The sequence below is a fragment of the Myxocyprinus asiaticus genome, chromosome 16 (genome assembly GCF_019703515.2).
Source record: "Myxocyprinus asiaticus isolate MX2 ecotype Aquarium Trade chromosome 16, UBuf_Myxa_2, whole genome shotgun sequence".
In the NCBI taxonomy this organism is placed as follows: Eukaryota; Metazoa; Chordata; class Actinopteri; order Cypriniformes; family Catostomidae; genus Myxocyprinus; species Myxocyprinus asiaticus.
In genome coordinates, this window is record NC_059359.1 from 37050317 (window position 1) to 37056316 (window position 6000).

Here is a 6000-nt window from a genome sequence, read left to right on the forward strand (position 1 = left end):
CCTTGACACATGCGCAGAGTACTAGATGAAGCTATATGAAGTGCTATATAATCTAGCTTGAAATCATGATCCCTGAGGAGACTGCTGATGTCAAGATGTACAGTGAAAAAAGTTACATTTTGGTCTGTTCTCACCCAAAACAACTTGGATCGCTTTTAGAAGATATGGATTATGTTTATGCTGCCTTTATTTGCTTTTTGGAGCTAAAAAAAAGGGTCACCATTAACTTGCATTGTAAGGACCTACAGAGCTGAAATATTCTTGTAAAAATCTTCATTTGTGTTCTGCAGAGGAATGAAGGTCTTACACATCTGTGATGGCATGAGGGTGAGTAAATGATGAGAGAATTTTGGGGATCTATCCCTTTAAGGTGTCAAACTAAACTGGACTTAAGAGTATGAAGAACAGCTTTGTATTTGGTTGGTTTGATCTAGTCTCCATCTATAAACTTTTTGACTTTATAAAAATTAAAAGTGCAACAAATATACGCGTTATTCTGTAGATAACCATCCACTTTCTTACAGCTTTCATTTACTACACATGTAACCAGAATGCACGCAATTTAGATCGACCAGTTTCAGTTCAATGGTGTGTTATTGACTGCATATGTTCACTGCAGTGTCTCTGGTCACTATAATGAACATATGAGGCCAATACACTCTGATCATTACAGAAATGTACCTTAGTAACCATACCATTACTGATACTTACTGAAAATTCACATTAATGCACAATATGGTATTATATTGTTGATGACAGTGGCGTTCATAACAAATTACCACTGTGCTGTACAGTACTTCGAAGGAAACAATGGTAAATTCTTTTAAGGGTGGCTCTGATACCAAATCAACCGGACCCCGACAAAAACCCAATTACCTCTCACTGTGTTCAGCTGTTTTGCAGCGACCTGCCAACTCTCTCCGCTTCTTGTGTTTTTCTTCCGTTACAGCAAATGACGATAAAAAAAATAATAAATTAAAAAAAATCAACTGCTCAATATTTTAATAAGGGAAGAAAATGTCCTGAAATGTTTCTGGACTTTTCTATTCGCTCAGTTCTCTCTCAACGTTTTCCAAATGGCGAGACGGAAACGGAAGTTGCTTGTCCAACTTTCCGCCGGAAAGCCACACAATGCTGCCTCACTGCTTCCACCTTTCGAGCTGGAGCGCAACATTGTTCCAAACAAGACACTTTCCAATTTTCAATATTTAATTTTGTTCAATTAAATACATGGTAAATATCAGTAAAACTGTTTATATGTTATATATATATATCTATAATATATAATATATTTCTGACTTGGTAAATATTGTCCTGTTACTATCCAGAAAGACATGGACTGCTTATAAGGCACTGCCACTGAGTGACGATACTGATATCATTACAGTAAACATTATGAAATGTTTTACAATTCCTCCAATAGGAGGCAGCAAAGTAACGCAATTAATAAAGCAGCCCCTCATTCTCAATTTCTAAACAAAACAATTTTCTTCACATTTCTTTAGGAATCTTTAAAGAATCACTCCCCAAATACACACTCACACACACACCATCTCACACACAGTCTCACACACACACACACACACACACACACACACACACACACACCATCTCACACACCACACACACACACACACCATCTCACACACACACACACACACACACACACACCACACACACACCATCTCACACACCACACACACTCACACCACACACACACACATCATCTCACACACACACCCGCACGCACTCACACCACACACACACACCATCTCACACACCACACACACACACACACACACACCATCTCACACACACACCACATACACACACACACACACCATCTCACACACCACACACACACACACACACCATCTCACACACACACCACATACACATACACACACTCACACACACACACACACACACACACACACACACCATCTCACACACCACACACACACCATCTCACACACTACACACACACACTCACACACACTACACAAACACACACACACACACACCATCTCACTCACTCATTCACACACACACACACACACACACACACCATCTCACTCACTCATTCACACACACACACACACACACACACACACACACACACACACCATCTCACTCACTCATTCACACACACACACACACACACACACTCACACACCATCTCACACACACCACCTCACATCTCTCTCTTTCTCTGTGATGTACAGTAGGTCATGTGAGTGCAGCAGTAGTACTATGAACAGCAGTGATGAGCCGGGGGCAACACTCCCTATAGAGTCCTTTCCCCACCTCCTTTTCTTCAACCACACATTGCCACACTACGGGAATGTTTCATAACATTACACCAACCTAAGTGTGTTTTATACGATCCTAAACTACAGCAGAACTACTACAGTAGCAATACATATCCACACCACTGCAATCTTATGAATTATTCAGTGTCTATATCAAATTTACATTTATGCATTTGGCAGGCATTTTTATCCAAAGTGACTCACAGTGCATTCAAGATACATTATCAGTGCATGCATGGGAATCAAACCCATAACATTGGCATTGCATGCATCATGCTTTACCAGTTAAGTGACAGGAGCACTGTTAGTGGACCTCCCTTTGGGGACATTTGGGGTGTTCTCGATTGGAAAAATTATGAATACACAAAATAAATTATGTTTTCTGTAACATTTTAATGTTCCTATTGTTAAGAGTTTAAAAATGGGCTCATAAATTAATTTACCAATGCATGCTAAATCATTGATATGTGTCTATAACAACATGTATAAAAAGGGTGAAGTAAAATATTGAGTCATTTTACCTCACATGTTATAAATGCTTTCTTACACTTATTTAACATTAGTAACCTCAGAAAATGTATCTTAATGTAAAGCAGACACACATAAAGCATTTATTAAGGAGTTGCCAGCATTAGACACCTATGTAAATTCTGTATGGTTTGATGGTCAGATTGGGCTTTATTCTATGATATTTGCTGTGAATGAGCATGAAGACCTAAAACGTGTTTTTGTAGGGGAATTTAGGTAACCAGGACTAGGTAAGTTGGGACAGCACTTGGAGTAGCATCATTCTTTTGACATCAACATATAACAAGGAAAGTGACGACACAAGTGAGTCAAAACATTATTGTAGTTATATTAAGCAGACTGTAGCAAAATGACATAATTCCTCCTTGTAATCTCACTATAATAATCAATTGTTACTGCATTGTGACATAATTATGAATTAGGGCATTTTATGCTTTTTTATTAATATACATATGAATAAGTGTATTTATTAAGCATTTATAACATGCCTAATAAAAGTTAAAATGCTTACTATTTGAAAAGTATTGCAGGGAATTTGCCCTTTTTATTCATGCTGTTATAACTGTATATCAGTGATTTATAATGCATTTGTTAATCACTTATTAGTCATTAACAAACCTCTTTACAAAGTCTAAAAAGGGAATACATTCATGTACAGTATATCAAGTGTTACCATGTTTTCTTCAAAAAATGCAAAGAGGTTATTCTACAGTAATTACTGTGTAATTGGCTCTAAATAAATACACAAAGTCTTTGGTATGTCCTTATTTAGAAAGCTAAGTGTCTGTGTGTGTGTATGTGTGTGTGTGTGTGTGTGTGTGTGTTTGTGTGCGTGTGTGTGTGTGTTTGTGTGAGTGTGTGTGGTGTTTGTGTGTGTGTGCGCGTGTGTGTGGTGTTTGTGTGTGTGTGTGTGTGTGTGTCTGTGGGTGTGTGTGCTTACATGTTCATGTATTGGAATCATTATAAATGTGCATATGTCAGTGAATGTTGGCATGTCTTCTATTACATAACTAACACGGATAATTTAGATATATTTTTTTTTAAACAGCACTCACACTAGTGCAATCCCATTTCATTATCCTGTGCCAAAAAATAGGCTATGAACCTCATCCATTGACAATATCCTCCCATTCTGTCTTCAGTACGATATAAAACTCTCATGGTTTTAATATGCATTAGAATGAATGAGCAGTAAAATCCATTTAGAATCTTGATGTAACAGTAGAGTAAAGTTCAGCTGCTGATATGTGCTGTCATTGAACCACTCTGTGCTGGAAGGTTTCATCTCCCACTTTAGTCTGTCATCAGTTATGTGGACTAGTGTTTTGTTAGCGAAGCTGGGATTGCAGTTTGTAAAACACCACAATAAATACAATGTCAGACCAGGATGAAGATAAAAGTGTTGCTATGATAATGTTTTGTGTTTGCATGTTGCAGGGTGCACCACTAGCATGCAGACAAGCTTCTCTCTTGTAGTGGCCAAAATAAAAAAAATAAAAACTTAATTTACATATTCTCTCTGTGTCTGTTTGTTTGCAGTTGTGTTAAGGGCAGATCAGATGGGACTGCTATGGTCTTACTCACACACTCACATCACATATACACACTCATAGAGGATGGCTGTCCCAAATACAAAATAGAGACACACATACACACACACACACACACACACTAGCCAAGCCTGGAGGAATAGAGTAGGTTGGCCCCTGAATCAGAATCACTGTCCACCTTCCCCCTGAACTGTACTGAATGAAGATAGTGAGAACACCCATCTCCACAAACACAATTTGTCATTCAGAGAGTACTGAAAACACTACAATACACTATAAATGTGTCACACACACAGCGCAGTAATAGAGTGCCAAAGGCAATTGTGTCACATTCATCACTCAATCTGTCGTAACAGAGAAAGCTTGTAAGAGCAGACCAATCCAGACAACATCCTCAATGTCTTCTTTTTGTATTCCCGCTGGCTCATCGCCAAAGCATCTAAACCAACTAAAACCATCATGAGGCACTGAAGTGCCCACTAACAAACAATATACATTCAACCTACAGTGTGAGTCATGTGCACTACCCACAAGGTATGTCTACAAAATTAAACCACATTTTCCAATCATATTTTTATTTTATTTTTTTCACTTTTGAAACATCTCTCTTGGAATTTTTATTACAGTAAAACAATGACTATGAAGAATGAAAAAGATTTCCTGCAACAGTTTGTGCAATGATGCTGTTATGCGTATGTCCGTATTTAATTCAAATGCTTGTGTGTTTGTGTCATGAGTGTGAGACACAACAGCATGGAGAAAAATGGAGCCACAGAAACCAAATATCAAGCTTGTGCCAAATTAAGGTGTGTCTCTCCGCCACTAAAATACAGCCTATCAACAACCATTCACTTTTCTGTACTATTTCCAAACAAAACACTTCCCTAAGCCTTTGTTTGTGAAAAATTGTGACTGATATATATTTCTGATGAAGATGAAAGCAGGTTCAACATCAGGACTGCATTCTGTGAAACATTTAATGAGTAGTAATGTTCGATTATTTTACAGTTTATGGTTATTGCTCATTATTTTATTATGTTTAAAGCTATTTTAATCAGCAGTGTATGAGTACTTGAATAAGTTTGCATGTGTGCTTTAATTTGCATTTGTGTATCACAGCAGTGTTGCAGAATGTTTTATGTGTGTGTGTGTGGGGGGGGGGGGGGTAAGTGCGTATAGCTCGCGTGAGTACTAATGGAAAGCTCTGAATGAACGGGGGAGAATGACAGACCAGACAGACTCGGGCAGGACAAGTGAGTAAGCACATCATCCGCTCTGCCTTCCTTCTCCAGACATACACCATAATCCCCTTCAGTTTACTTCCATTCATTGCTATTATGGAAACACACTTACACACATTTTCCTTTCTAAGCATCTAAAAAGTAATACACAAAGAAATAGTAAAACAATTCTTTCAAATTTGGGAATACAGACTTTTTGAATTAAGAAATACTTTATACACATATGGTACATCCTTGGTCGCACATGCAGAAATTCTGCTGGTTTAAGAATTTCACAAAGTGTCATCATTGTACAGCATTCCAGATTAATATTAAGTCACCTTCCCTCTCCTTAAATGTCCTACACATGAGACACAGAGGCAATACATT

At 38.0% G+C, this 6000-nt stretch overlaps 1 protein-coding gene across 1 annotated transcript in view; it reads right to left on the reverse strand.

Annotated features, from left to right (window-relative positions):
- The window catches only part of LOC127454024 (U4/U6 small nuclear ribonucleoprotein Prp3-like), a 28895-nt gene extending 27800 nt beyond the window's left edge, over positions 1 to 1095 (reverse strand). Inside the window, exon 1 of the mRNA XM_051720949.1 lies at positions 877 to 1095. The gene's annotated coding sequence lies outside the window, so the exon portion shown is untranslated. The remainder of the gene's footprint in view (positions 1 to 876) is intronic.
- Between the last annotated feature and the right edge of the window lie 4905 nt (positions 1096 to 6000).